Source organism: Diceros bicornis, chromosome 38 (genome assembly GCF_020826845.1).
Source record: "Diceros bicornis minor isolate mBicDic1 chromosome 38, mDicBic1.mat.cur, whole genome shotgun sequence".
Lineage (NCBI taxonomy): Eukaryota > Metazoa > Chordata > Mammalia > Perissodactyla > Rhinocerotidae > Diceros > Diceros bicornis.
Genome location: NC_080777.1, coordinates 16,483,747 through 16,500,170, shown reverse-complemented (window position 1 = coordinate 16,500,170; position 16,424 = coordinate 16,483,747). Strand labels below are relative to the sequence as shown.

The 16,424-nt window shown below is 33.0% G+C and overlaps 1 protein-coding gene across 1 annotated transcript in view; it reads right to left on the bottom strand.

Annotated features, from left to right (window-relative positions):
- The window catches only part of USH2A (usherin), a 747,185-nt gene that overhangs the window by 631,426 nt on the left and 99,335 nt on the right, over window positions 1–16,424 (bottom strand). The window lies entirely within an intron of this gene.

Genomic DNA, 16,424 nt, shown 5'->3' with positions numbered 1-16,424 from the left:
TGTCTGCCTCGTAGAGTTGTAGTAAAGACCAAGTACTTAGCAGAGTGTCACGTAGTAAGCCCTCATTAAACATGGTCCACTACTTATATTATTAGATTAGCAACCGAGGATTGAAGAGGTGAAGTAATATGAACAATATGATTGGACGGTAAGTCCTTGAGTCCACTTTACCTCTGTGAATCTCAGCTTCTTTATCTCTAAAGAAAGACAATTTAATATCTTAATTAGTATTGTCACAAAATAATCTAGGATAAGTGGTAATATTTAAATCATGCCCAACTCAAGGTCTGGCACATATTATACTTTCAGAATTGGGAAGTTACAAGATAGAAGAGGAGAAAGAAGGCTGCAGAGAGGCGTAAAAATCCAACTGAGGTGTTGATCTCAAGTTTAAGAGACACCAGCAGTATATAAGACTGTCCCTATGCACTATATTGTCTATAACCATTAACAGGGGATTCTGTGATCATCAATGTACTGGTCCATGGTCTGATTTAGAGGATGTAGCTTATAGAATAGAGCAAGGAGCAATTTATGACCAAAATTCATTTCTGGTTAATTTCATCATCCCCAGGTATAGCTACAGAAGAGGCCTCATCTACACTTACTTCCTAGGAGCCATCAGATATCATTAGGAAATAACTATTACTTCTTCTAGTAGCCTTAAGTGTGGAGATAGGTTTTAACTGGATAAATGGAAGAATGGATGAAAACTCACCTTCTGACTTCCTGGCTTTGGAGAAGAGAGATGAGCTCATTAAGTTCTCTTCCCCAGGTCAATTAACCATGCAATTAACCACATTCCCAATTTTTAAACAAACTCTATCCTACTGCAGACTTGGACCAAATGCAAAATTTTGCCACAAGACAATTCCTGAAGCCTATTTTTCACTTTATTTCAAAGTATTCTTATTGATGACTTTGCTCACCCGATGATGGTGTTTTTATTATTCAAGTTATGCTTTCTTGAATAAAAGTTGGTGGAAGTGGTGATCTGGAACCTGTGGTCCTGTCACACTGATTACAGATGCAGTTTGTCTTCTACAAAGCAACTGCTGGCTGTCTCAGTTTGGGATGCTGCCTACACGAGTTAGTGGAGCAAATCCAGCAAAAGCATCACTTTGATATTTCTACGAAGACAACTTTTTTGCTTTTTGATTACAATCTAAAAAAAGTCTAAAGTTTTATCCTTATTGTCAACAAAAGTCATTATCAAAAGGACTTATTGTAAATAAGACTGGACTAAATACTATATCAATGCTCCAAAGACACAATCCTGATTTCTCTAATGTTTAAAAATCAAAGAGGAATTTGCCACTGATCTAATGGAGTGGTTTGTATCCTAACAAGTAGTTGTTATTGAGAATGGGTGGACTTCCTTTTGTGGAGAATAAAAAACTTACAGCAACATTGGGAGCATTTTATCTCTTGTTAAAGAAAAGAAGCATAGCCATCATTTTCAATTCTCATGGGGAAATTGAAAAAAAAATATTATAACACTAGGATACAAGAGTTTATAGAAAGGGCACTGCAGACACTAATCCTGGGGGGCAGTATTTCCACACCCACCAGGTAAGACGTGCACATTCCCTTGGACCCAACAATTCCACTAGGAATTCAGAAAACTACATTTTTAAAACTATTTGAGAAATAATTTTTTTATAATAGTGAAGAAAAGGATAAAAGTTGAATGCCAAAAAGTAGCGGAATGGTTTGAAAATGTCATATATCTTCAAAGAAATATAATGCAAACATATATGAATATAAATGTAGAAAAGTATTTGTAATATAGTTTGAATTTAAAAACCAAGTTAAAAATAATATGTAGAGTATAATCCTATTTTCTAAATAAAGGTAGATTCATCTGTGGATAGAAATATAGAGCTACAACTTTAAGAAAAGAGAGACAGATTTAGATTTTATAATCTAAATATAGATTTATTTAGAATAACAATAATGAAAAATCTGAAAGGATATAGACGAAGAGCATATGCCAAGGTTATCTATGGGTGGTAGTGTTACAGATGACTTTTACTTTTTATAACTTTTTTTCCACAGTATGCATTTATTACTAATGTATTAAAAAACTGAGGGCAAATAAAATGCAACCATATGGATAGTTACAAGAAAATTATACATCATTTGCATGTAACATTTCACTAAGTAAAGCTAAGAAAATTAAAATGTTCCTGTTTTAAATTATACATAGATCAGTAAGATACTACAAAGAAAATGATTCTTTTTTCAAGTACAACGTAGGCTGAAAGAGTTTATGAATTACCAGTAAACAGAGTATGATTTTTAAAAAATAGAAATTTTTCAAAACAATGAGATTAATATATAGAAGCAGGGATTTTGAGAGATAGTCTAAATTTTTGTTGGAAAATTTGCTTTAAAACATACAGAACTAAAAGACACACTGACACACATTTTGGCCTTTGATCTTAAGGATGATGCTGTGTTATCATTTTTGTGGATTACTAAGAAAGATGTAAGACAACGAATACTTTGTAGTCTATCTTTTGATGATAAAACTTCATGAAACTGTTAATTTTTGGTCTCATAATTGTGTTTCTTTCCAATTCCTTTTAGAGACTACAAGGAGAACCATGACAAAATGGAAGAAATATGACTAAATTTTGAGCAAATTCTGAGCATTATGAGTAAATTTTTTAATTCTCACAATTTTTTTCCATCAATGACTTTTACAGTTTCATTTAAAATCTAGAAATACTCGATTATCTTATATTTTATGCAGTTTCTGAACCAAATGGCTTTCTACTTAATGTTTTCCCAATCTCCAATTGATCATTTGTCACTTCCTATTATGTTTCAGTTTCTTCTGTAACAACTGGATTCCCCCTGATATGTCCCTGGATGCTCAAATTATAAGATTAGACAATGGCTATATCAGAGTTGAAGATCTTTATCACTGATTCATCTAACTCCTTTCATTTTGATAGCTTCCTAAAGGCCACTAATCAACTCCACTAAGTTGCAGCCAAATACTTTGACATATTCAGGTAGGAAAATAATAGAATAATCGTTAAATCTAGAAGATACTCATGAAATTTATTTTATTACATCATATTCTAATAATACATAATGACATTTATCTCTTCTGGATCATTAATTGTTCTATATATGTGGAGTATAGTGTTCTTTTGTTACTATTACAGAATAGCAAAGACAATCTTTCAAAGATAATCCACAGGTCCAAAAGCATTTTTATCAACTCTACTCCCATCAGTCTCAATATTGCTCCATTATTTCTTAATACCATCAAATTTACAGAGAAAATGCAAACTTTTATAGGAAAATTTAAAAAGATTTAACTATAGCAGCACCTCATTTATTCAGTCCCTTATCCAACAATCTTAAAGGTGTAAGACATTTCTTTGAAGGAAGGAAGAAGAAAATATCCTCTTAGCCAAAAATACATGAAGTTTTCGGGTGGCGGGGGGGCAGGGATCTTCCTACAAGTTACTCACAGAAGAGCTCAACAGACTCAGTGCCCTTTGAAAGCTCAAGTTTATAATGACAACCATGAGTCACCAAAAACAATTTAACTTGTCTTCAACATTCACAGATTAGGAAAACAGAGAAGTATTGGCTATTGTGAACAGTGCTGCAACGAACATGGAGGTGCATTTATCTTTTTTAATTACTGTTTTCATGTTCTTTGGATAAATACCCAGAAGTGGAATAGCTGGATCATATGGTATTTCCATCACAATAGCCAAGATTTGGAAGCAACCTAAGTGCCCATCAGTGGATGAATGGATAAAGAAGATGTGGTGTATATACACAATGAATACTACTCAGCCATAAAAAAAGACAAAATTGTGCCGTTTGTGACAACATCAATAGACCTTGAGAGTATTATGCTAAGTGAAATGTCAGACAGAGAAAGACAAATACTATATAAATTCACTCATATGTGGAAGATAAAAAAACAAACATATAGATCCAGAGAACAGATTGGTGGTTACCAGAGGGGAAGAGGGTGAGGGAGGGCAAAAGAGGTATAGGGGCACATATGTATGGTGATGAATGGAAACTAGACTTCTGATGGTGAACACAATGCAGTCTACACAGAAACCGAAATACAATGATGTAAGGCTGAAATTGACATAATGTTATAAACCAATGTGACCTCAATAAAATAAAGTAAAATATATATATATAAAAAGAAGAAAGAGGGGCCGGCCCAGTGGCGCAAGCGGTTAAGTGCGTGTACTCCGCTGCAGCAGCACAGGGTTTGCTTGTTCGGATCCTGGGCCCCCATCGACGCACCGTTTGTCAAGCCATGCTGTGGCAGCGTCCCATATAAAGTGGAGGAAGATGGGCACGGATGTTAGCTAGCTCAGGGCCCATCTTCCTCACAAAAAAAAAAAAAAAAAGAAGAAAGAGAAGTCAATAATCTGTTTTTGAATGATTTCAAAAAATGAATTAAACTATTTTTTAAATGTTCGTTTTAAAAAGTCACATCTGGAAAATTTACAGGAAGTGGTTAATTCCCCAATAATGATAAATAATGAAATAATCCTTTAGTTTTTCTTAAGTCTCATACATACCATACGGGGACAAAGGATAACTATGGGTGCTGCCTTATTTTATTAAGCATTTATAGAGAAAATAGCATTTTGTCTACACTTTTTAAATTATTGCAATTATCATAGAATATTATAATAGTCCATGTATTTATCTGTGGTTCTTGTTAGACTCTGAGCTTCTTAAAGCAGGAACTAGATTTCATTGATCTAATGAATCCCAGCATAATACCTGGAACATTGTAATTGCTCAATAATGTTTATTGAGTAACGGAATGAATGAACAAAGGAAAGTAGGAATGAGAGAATAAATTAATGAATGGATGATGCAACAAGAGTTCATTTCTATCAGTGAATTCATTTCCTTCATTCCCAGCTCTAGCAAAAAAACAAAAGTGAAAGAAAATTACTTCCCTTTCTACCCTCAACAGTAAAATGCCCTCGAATGTCTTTATCTAGGCGATGCTTTCCTTGCAATAAAAATAGCTAAGACTTATGCTGTCAGGCCTAAGCAGTTTGTATTTATTAGCTGACTAAATCTTTCCAACAACCTATGAAGTACGAGTTGCTATTACCTTCATTTTACAGATGAGAAAACTGAGGAATAGGAGAGAAATTTGATAATTTTCTAAAGTCATTCACAAGAATGTCAATTAATATAAATTAGAATGTAAAAATTTCTAAGGACATCAATGTTTGTTGTTTTTATTCATAACAATATTCCAGGTGTCTAGAAGCCTTAACATATAGAAAGCACTCAATTTACATATATATGTAAACATATATGCATACATATACTACACACACATATATATATACATGTATGTGTATATATGTATACATATTCTCCTTCAGTGTCCTCGCTTCTAAGCACCATGCTATACTGGCTCCAGGGATAGGAAATGACCTCTGAGGGAGGGAGGTGTTGAGTGGATTCACTGTGGTTAAATGTCCAAACTTACCTCCTTCTGCTCAGAGTCTAAATTGGATGGCAGTGCCCTGGAAACCAAAGAGTCACTCCACTCCTGGCTGGAAAGTTCAGAGCTATGTAGTTAGCCCCTGCCTCTATGGGAAGAGGAGGAAGGCAACCTGTTTCAAAGCGAGAGATGATAAAATGCTCACTTTTTAGAGGTCACTATAGTACTACTTACTGAGCTAAAAGAGGTGATTTGTTAAACTATTCCCAAATGGCCTAACTGAATTAGAGATCTTCTGAAAGTCTATAAATTGCTCCTTTCTCATCAGTAGAAACCAGACCAGTACGTTGGAAATTTTAAGAGCCTAAATCTCTAATAATAATAATTGTTCTCAGGCTCTATTCACAGCTTCCTTCTTCCCTTTGGATGTAGCAACTCAATCGTAATTCAAATGATGTAGTTTCCATGTAATTTCTTTTGTCTACTAGACAGAGAAATCATCTTTATAAACATAAAAAGCTCACTGTACCCATGTAACTATTTTTTCCAATAGAAGTTTCCCTATGTAGATCTAATGCTCCAACCACACAGCTATTGTTAGACAAATTTGCTAAGTTATTATCAGTGATAGACTGGGTGAGGAAGAGGGTGGAAACATAGCCAAAACTTCCAACTGCAGAGAGAATCTAGACAAAAAATTGTTCAGTGCTTTGCACATGGTAGGTGATAAATATATGTTTATGAATGCATGAATGAATGGCTTAATAGCCTGTTTACATTTATGACATGTTACAGGACTATACCTTAATGTGTCTAGTATTTAATTGAATAATCACATTAATGGTTTATAGGTGAATGCAATATATTCCTTCAGATCTTTACCTGGGATTACTATGTAATCTCAATTAGCAAATCCAAAACAATTACCATGCTTTGCCATTGAGAAGACAGAAATGCTCACATACTTATCCTTTCTCAGTAATTATCTTTCTCCTGGTTAGAAATTCTCCTATAATTAGTGTCCACAGAGAATATGTACTTACCTGCTCTCTAGCAGATATAAGATATTAATAGCATAAAGTAAATAACTACTAATGCTATTGGGCAATACTGATCAGACATTAGCAACAATGCAATGATCGTGAACACTTAAGATACACAGCCTGTCTGACATTTCAACTATTAATAGATGGTGGCTACTTTTAGAAACTTTTTATTTCATGCAATGCCTTGTCTATATCTCTACAGGCAAAATGCAATGGAGGACTGGAAAACCATCCAATAAAACAAATTTTAATAACATATGAAACAAAATCTACATTTGCAAAAGTAGAGACTGTAGACAGAATTATTTGGACAACTGCTTCAGTTCTACACGTTGTCTATATGTAAATATAACTAAGAGTCCATGTATTTTTAAACACAGTGTTCCTGACTGTATGGCTTGTGAATGCAGACCATCTTACTCTGTCTAGTTGTTGAATGAGACAAAACCATTTGCCTGATGGGCCCTGGAGTCTTATTCATTAATTTTGAATACTCCACATGGATATTTGATCTCTCCCTTGGCTTGCCAACCCTTCTTTATTCCCTCTTCCTCTTGAATTGTGAGACTTGTTCAGGGCACCAAATAGAAAAGACACATATGAGATAGACTAGGTTCGCCCAAGAGTCCAGAAGGAGAACTTTAAGTTTTGTTCAGGTTTGTGGGTAGTGGCTAAGCCAAAGCAATTCTATTTTATAGCAACCATAATAATTTAACCTTATTGATATGTCAGAAAATGTGGCCTTAATAGAGAACACATTTGTATAGGATAACCTGCACTATTTTATAAAGAAAGCCAATGAAGAAAAAATGAATTCATTCTATTAAAATGTTCTTTACATGGAACTCTTCAAAATCATATATATAAGACAAATATAGATTGATATATTAAGAAGCAAAATCCATTATGTCTGTCTTTGAGTTTTTAGAGTTCCTCTAAATTTAATGAGTGGACATAAAAATGCATCCGAGTTACTATTTGGATATAAAGTCATTTTATCTTGGAAATTTTATCTAATGTTAGACTTTAGTATTAGATTAATAAATTTAAAAAATCCCTTCATTAATATAGCTGCATTTACATTTTTCTTTTAAGATTTAAAATGTCAATGATATTTATGTTGTTTGTTAATTACAAAGTGTCAGCCTGAATAATTTGTTTGCACTAAAGGCATCTCCATTTATTATAGTAATTAGTGTCTGCCAGAAAATCTTTTTTGAATTTCACAAATGAAAGTCCTTCAATATTTTCAAATAGTTGCATCTGTAATCAAGATGTTATGGCTGTACTCCAGCATAATGCTCTACACAGGGAGGCATTTCATAAATATTTGTTGAATGAAGCTAGCAAATGATCCATCTTCACATCAGAACCATAAAGGTACACAGTAATTACGAACTTTGTAGCAGTTATTCCATGCTAAAGAAAATCACCTCGAGTCTGTCTTTAGCAGTAGCTTGAATACTTACCATAGATGAAATGTTCTTGATATATTAATAAATCATATTATTATTATATTAGGAAAATTATATTGAAATATTTAACTGCAAAATCAATAATAAAAAAGCAAACCATTGTGCTTTTTCACCACTTGACTTAAAAACCAAACACTGCCATAAACACTCCACTCCACTACTAACATTTGAATTTAGTAATAATCATTCACAAGCATTTCTTGATATTTACACTTTATATATGTATTACTTAGTAACTGTTTTGCATGTTTTTAAATTTTACATAAATGGTACACTGTATGTATTATTCTACAGCCAGCTTTTTGCACTGGATTGTTTGAGAAGTTTGGTCATGTAGATGTAATAGCTATAGTCATTCATACCTCTGCTGTACGTATTTCATTTAAACATTTGCAAATTGTTTTTCCACAGTGGTGGCACCTTCCCATCAATGGTGTACAAGTCCTAAATAATCCACATCTTTGTTAGCAATTGAAATCTTCAGTTTTTTTAATCTTTGCCAACCTCATGAGTATAAAATGTTATCTCATACCTTTGATTACTTTACAGATAACCAGTAAAGTTGCAAATGTTTCCATATGTATATTGGCCACTTGAGTTGCCACTTCTGGCCTCTTCTGCGAATTACCTGTTCATTTTTTGGTCTATTTTTCAAATAGTCTGATTTAAAAGTTCCCTTATTGTCTATGTGTTGCATTACTAATATCATCTTCTAGTCTGTAGTTTTTCTTTCTTTTTTTAACATAGTATCTTTTGATAATTAGAAGATTCCAATTTTAACGTAGAAACATTTAGCAGTTTCTTCCTTGATAGTTTGTGCTTCACATATTCAGAAGTTGCATAGACATACTGTATTTTCTGTGGAAAAATTTTAAAGGTTTATTTTTTAACATTTAGATGTCTATTCTCCTAGAAATTAATTTTTGTTTATGGTAAAAGTTGTGAATTCAACTTTTCACATGAAAAATAAATTTTCCTACAACTATTTATTAAGTAGTCCAGTTTCCCCCACAGATTTGAAATGTCTCTTCCATGAATTATGATTTGTTTACCCTTGAGCCAATAGCTTACTGTGGTAATTATTATATCTTCATAATAAGACTTTATATTGGGTAGGGAAAGACCCTGCCCCTTATTACCTTCTTCAAATTTATTTATAATTTTTATTTCTCTAATCATCACTATGTTAGAATCAGTTTCTCAATTTATTGTATTGATGTTTAGATTGGAATTGGATTGAATTTATGTTATGATTGGGGAGAATTGACATCTTTGTAGTATTAAATCTTTCTCTCCATGAGCATGTTGTAGCCCTCTGATACTTTAAGTCTTTTAAATATTTTTCAATAATGTTTCTACCATGAACATATCTTGGAAGATTTTCCTTTAGATGTTATTATAATTAGTATCTCTTTTTAAATTAAGTTTCCCGTTTTGTTATTCTGGTATATAAAAGGCAATTGATTTCCATGTATCTATTCTATATCTAGCCACCTTACTGAACTCTCATTAATATTTCATAATTTCTGATTTTCTTACATTTTCTGATGCAATCATCTTGTCTTCAGTTCAGTTCTTTCTTTCCAATTCTTTAAGTGTTTATTTCTTTTTCTTACCACACTCAGCTGGCTAGATCCTCCAATAGAATGTTGAATAATAGACATCCTTGTCTTATTCCTGATTTTAAAGGGAATGCTTCAATGGATCCACCAACATGTGCACTGTTGTGTCTAGGAATTTGTAGATGTTCTTTAACAGGTGAAGGGAGTCTTCAGTTCAGAGTGTGCTGAAAATATTTATCTAGATAAGTGTTGAATGTTATCAACTGCTTTTTTCCAAATCTATTGAAATGATCATTTCCTCCCTTCATGAGTTTCTGTGGTGAATTACCTTAACAGATTTATTAATATTAAATTTCACTTGCATTCCTGGGAGAAACCCAATTTGGCTACTATATATTATTGTTTTTATAAATAGCTAGATTTGGTTTGTTCTTTTAAGTTTTAGGTTTATGTTTACAAGTAAGAGTGACCTATAAATTTTCTTTTTTGTACTGTCCTCGTTTGATTTTGTTTCCTGGCCTCCACACTTCCATTGACAGAGTTCAAAATAATTAAGATCTATGCTCTCAGATAAAACCTTATCATACTACATATTTAACTTATTTATTTAACTTCTGTTACCTCCCTACAGACACCCCCAACTCCTGAGAGAATGTAAGCTCTTTAAGAATAGGAATAATTGTGTTTTGCTCAGAGATGGAAACCAACTGCTTAGTAGATAAGGACTCAAAATTTTGTTGGATAATTAAAAGGGTCATAATTTTAGTTGGGTTTTTTCATTCTTTTTCTACTTTTCTTGACTAGTTTGCATAATAGTGAAATGATTCAATGCATTCATTCACTTAGAACTATTTACTTACTGCCTACAATATGTTGTGATTACAAATTCTGTGTAATTTGTTGAGACCATCTTTATTGATTAGTACATGATCAATGTTCATAAATTTTCCATGTGATCTTAACAAGAATGTGTATTTTCTCATTGTTGGATACAAGAATCTATTAGTTCAAGCTTTAAATTAGTTCAAGCCTCAATTACTAAGGTTTTTCTTTCTTTTTTTATTTTATTGCTTCAAATATTTCTTCTTTTCCTTTCTCTTTCTTCTCTTTCTGGTATTCTCATTATACATATGTTACATCCTTTGCAATTGTCCCACAGTTATTGAATATTCTGCTTCTTCTTTTTTTCAGTCTTTTTTCTCTTTGCTTTTCAGTTTTGGAAGTTTCTATTGACATATCCTCAAGCTCAGAGATTCTTTCTTCAACCATTTCCAGTCTACTAATAAATCCATCAAAGACATTTTCATTTCTGTTACAGTGTTTTTAATCTATAGCATATCTTTTTGATTCTTTTTAGAATTTCCATCTCTCTGCTTACATTACCCATCTGTTCTTACATTTTATCTACTTTTCCCATTAGAACTCATAGCATATTAATCACAGTTGTTTTAAGTTCTCAGTCTGATAATTCCAACATCTCTGCCATATTTGAGTCTGGGTCTGATGTTTGCTTTGCCTCTTAAACTGTACTTTTGTCTTTTAGTATGCTTTTTAATTTTTGTTGAAAGCTAGACATGATGTACTGGGTGAAAAGAACTCCAGAAAAATAGACCTTTTATGATGCAGTGGTAAGGTGTGGGGGGAGGGGAAGTGTTCGATAGGCCTATGATTTGGTCTCAGTCTTTTAATAAGTGTGTAACAGTCACTCCCCTCCTCACCCCTTAAGTGCCAGAGGGAACTGACGTTCCATATTTCCCTTCCCCTTAATTCTATTTTTAATGTCTATTATAGCAGTATCTTGCTATATTTTTATACTCCCCATATATAACTTTATTATTATTAATTAATATAATTTATATTTATTATTAAATATATTATTATTTAATACAGCTGATATATATTTGCTGGTTTACGTGCTCACAATTCCTTCTTGCATATCAGGCTTTTTTTCTGGAATCATGAAATATATCCTTTAAAAATTCTTTTAGTGAAAGTCTGCGGTGGTAAAGTTGGATAAATTTTTGTTAGACAGAAAATGTATTTTTTTCTCCCTTGTTTTTATTTGATAATCTAGCTACAAATTCTAGGTTTGTTGATTACTTTCTCTCTGCACTTCAAAGGTACTATACCACTGTCTTCTGGCTTCCACTGTGGCTTGAGAAATATAATGTCAAAATTCTTATAGATTTATGTCTATAAATAATTTGTCTTTTTTTCTCTGGCTACTTTTAGGATCTGCTCTTGGTCTTTGGTGATCAGAAGATTTATTATGTCTTACCTATGTATGTATTTTTTTTATTAGCCTACTTAGGATTCAGAAGAATTATGTCATTCCTCAGCTTTGGAAAATTCTTTACCCTTATCCCTTCAAATATAATTTTTAATTATTTTTATATTGTCCTTATCTCTATTTGCTTCTTTTATAAAGCTTTTTCAATCTATCCCCACATTATCAACCTCTTTTTCATGTTTTTAACTTACATTTTAAATGCATTTATGCACATACCTATCTCAGGGAAATAACTAATGCAAATGTTTTTCAAAGATTAATAATATCACCATGTGTCAGAGAGGAAATGAAATTTTTGACCTTGACTCACTAAATGTACATCTAATGTAGATTCTATAAATGAACTGCCTGAATGCTACTTACATGAAGATGCATTAATTTGTTAGTATTACAAAAATTATAATATAAAATGAAATACATTTAAAGTAAAATCTGTGAGCAAACAGAAAACGTAAGTAGTGGTAAAGCTTGATGTATAATAAAAATATGAGACAAGTTAGTCATGATGACTCATACTTTTGGACTTTAGTGCTCTAAAGGAACGCACTCTCTAAAATAACAGGAGATATTCATTTACATAATAAGCATTGTAGAGTGTGATGTTGGCACCATTCAAATTATTGAATGGTAGAAGGGCTTATTATATAAAATGTTTTAAGCTGGCTCTGCTATTTATAATACTAACAAAATGCATACTGATAGTTTGATTGTAGTTAATTCAAAAAAGCCATGATTAATGTTATAAAAGGGTCACAAATCAGAGCCAAAGAATAAGAGAAGTATTCATGGTTCCTAATAAATTGCTCTGTGAATGCTTGGCCACCCTTGCAAGTAATGATGTCACAAAATGATGAAAGAATAACTAAGTAGCCAACAAAGTGCCAGGGCTTGGCGAAGGCACTGATCATTGCATCACTCTTGGCCTGGAGCCCCTGAGAGGGGAACAGAGCTATTAAAAGAAATTGAAAAATCATAAGGATGCAAGTTTCCACTGATAACGCTTTTCTTAAAACTAGATTCTGTCAACACTTGAACTCTTAGAACAGGTAAAGAAAGCACTAGATAAGAGGAGAACAGAAGTAATAGGTATATTGTAGCCATGCAACCATGTTAGTTGACATATAATACACACACACAAGCTTCCAGTTCCTAAGTAGTATTCTACACCTATGAACTTAACACATACTTTTTGATAGTTATAATGAACTTCCTGAACAGGTGGACCAAAAGTACTTTATTGCAATAAAGGTAATAGCACAAGTAGTTAGGAAATGATCTAAAAAAGACCAAGGCGGTGGGGGGTGGGATTTAGAACCTATGTACCAAAAGAATACATATTGAATAACTCCACGATATGAAATTTTAGAACAGGCAAAACTAATCTATAGTAACATAAAGCAGGTTGGTGCTTTCCTGGGACTGAGGGTTGGGAGATGCATTGACTGTAAAGGAGCAAGAGAGAATGGAGACAGGGAAACATTCTATATCTTGATTAGGGTGGTTATTATACAAGGGTATACATTTGTTGCCAAAACGAATCAAACTACACATTTTTAAATGGGTGCATTATATTGTATCAAATCATACTTCAAAAAGTTGATTTAAAAAGAAACAACTGTAGTTTTACAAGATGTTACTGTGGGTCAAATTAAGTAAAGCATACAAGAAATCTCTTTGTTTTATTTCTTACAACTCTATAAGAATTTACAATTATCTCAAAATAAAAAATGTATTTGAAAATTAGAAATAGATGTACAAGTAACAGTAATTATTTATTATCCAAATAAAATAAAATTAATCACTTAAAAAGAGTATATGTGTTTTTTATCAAGTGAATCAAGCAAGTTCAATGCCATATAATCCTGAAATCTACTTTGAAACATTCAGCTCTACTTGCAAGTTACCGAATAGTATCTAGTCTTTTGGGATTTGTTTTGCCCTAGAGTAATCCTAAAATGGACCCAGTAGATTAATTATTCACTGCTTCAGTCATTTCTGGGGGGGAAATGTGACAAATATTTTCAAATTACTCTCAATTAATGAAATATGCCATTATTATTTATGGTATACATCATACATTAAAGTCAAGGCCTTAAAATTGCCAATACAACACCAAAATATGTCAGAGTTCCTAGTCTATTAGCACTGAGGAGAGTCACTGAGCCTCCTCAAGGTATATGTTTTAGGTATCACAAAATGTAAATGGAATACTTAAGAAAAAAGAAAGTGTGGCTTTAAATTCATCTCAGGATCAGTGGGGTCTTTGGTAATAGAATTCCTTGAGTTGTTTTTGGTTATTTGTTAGCTTTTTAATTTTATGAATGGACAAAAGAAATAAGAGTTACCAATGGAGCTCTGAAATAGACAATTGGTCTTGCTATATTCAGAATAATTAATCATGTATTCTAGCTACTAGTGTAAGTCTCAAACTATTAGCAAGTTTTGCCTTGTAATGTTCACAAGTTCAAAGTCTCTGAAAGCCAGGTAGTAAACATAAGTGAGTTCACTCAAATATAAGGCTGTGGATTGTAGTGAATTCAGTGGCAACCAAGAATGATACTGCTCTAAAGATGGTAATTGCTCCCCTGAGTTAGCTAGTTGTTGCCGTGGGGGAACATGGACATAGTGTTGGACTACTTTCTAATTAGAAGAAGCAAGAGATTAAAAAAAAAAAGTGAAAACTCTTGTTGGAAATTAAGCAAAAAACTGTTTAAACCACCTGAGGACCACCAGTTTGTGACAGCAACTTTATAAACAACTGAAGAATGTTTTATATAGAAAATTCCCCAAAATGGCTATGAACTTGCTTCTGAATTTACCATTCTAATCCTATCTCCCGACTTCATTCATTTTCACTTCCGCTAAAAACACCTTCTCAAAGAACCGACAATTGCCAAGAACTGGCATATTCTCAAGGCTTACGTTTTCATCTGTTTGCCAAATGGCTGTAATACAATTCACAAAAACCCTGTTTATTGAGTAATATTATTAATGGTTAGCATAATACTGTGAAATTGAAGACATTCTTTTTGGATTATGTCCAGATCTTTAAAAAGAACATTGGTTCCAATAGGAAATGAACGGCTTATATTAAAACTTATTATTTTAAAAAGTAGAACAACATGAAAAGCATTTGAATAAGTATATTTTCAAATTATTGCAAGACAACTGTATCAGATACGTAAGTCCCATATGTATTAAAATACTTTGAATGATAACAAAAAGAAAAGATCATGCTTATGAATGCTTTATAAAATCATTTTTCATTTTCAACACATTGTTGAAAATATCATAAGACTGAGAAATCATTCAACTTAACAGTCTATTGACTTTTTCCCTTCAGCTGCATTTACCAAACTTTGCTGGGGATTTTGTTGTTTTTTTTATTTATGGATAAACTCATGAATTATCAAAATATGTCAAGGAGGAAAGTAACAGAAAAGTCAACTTTTTAACTTTGTTTTCAAAGGCATTTAATGTCTAAATAAAGAGCATTAAAATGTATTCTCAACCTAAACTATAGTTAATTATTTCACTAGTTCATAATCCAGCAGTCACCACCTGAGACCAAATCTAAAAATCCCAATTTGACTTCTGAGACCAATCACAAGCCTTGATTCATTTAATGGCTCTATTTTTAAGGGGAAGCATGAAATCATCCAAGAATCATAAAATATCAATCACTTAACTGTGAGCAATTATAGGGAGAGAAAAGGGAAAAAAAAAGGTTGGGGCATCAAGAGTAAGAGAGAGATGGAGTGGAAACTAACTAGTCAAAATAAAGCAAAAGGAGTTCAGAGAACAACATATCATATGAAAGTATTAGCCAGTCCTTAGTTTGCATATACTAGATAGAGTCAGATCAAGTTTCCCTACTAAATTCATCCCAGAGCACTGTTTAATTGGGTTATTAGTGGGTTTTAGGAGGAGGGATGAGATTAATGAAAGAAATAACTCATTTCAAGGAAAGAAGTGTCCATCTTAAAGGATAAAAAGGAGAAGACACTAGGAAAAATAGAATAAATATCACTTTAACTTTAAAAGTCAAGAGCAAATCAAATTGCCAAAAATTTAAATATGCAATTATGGCAGAATAAAGAGTGAATCAATCAAGTTAATTCAACTAATTTCCTTTCTTTTATCATATGATAAGCCAGGAGCAATCCAAAGGTACATAGCCTTCCCTGGAGGAGTGGGGGACCTGAACTGGGGAGTGTTGCCACTATAAGCATTTTTTGGACCCATCACAACCGAGAAAAGTGTCATAATATCTGGCTTTGCTGGCTACTAACAACAACAGGGAATACCCCCAGAAAAGCTGGGACATAAGGAAATTAAAGCCAGCTCTTAAAGGGCCCATGCACAAATTCACCCATCTCATAAAGCAACCTAAAATCACCAGAAAAAAAGGTACACAGTCCTTTGGTGAAAAGAGACTCACCTGATAGGTTCTGAGTGCATCTTGGTGAGAGGTGACACCTCTCCAGGGACTGGGACGTTGGCAGTGGCCACTGTCCTGGCCTGGTGTGAGTGTGCTGACACAGACACTGGCAGACGCCATTGGAGTTCTCCCTGGGGCCT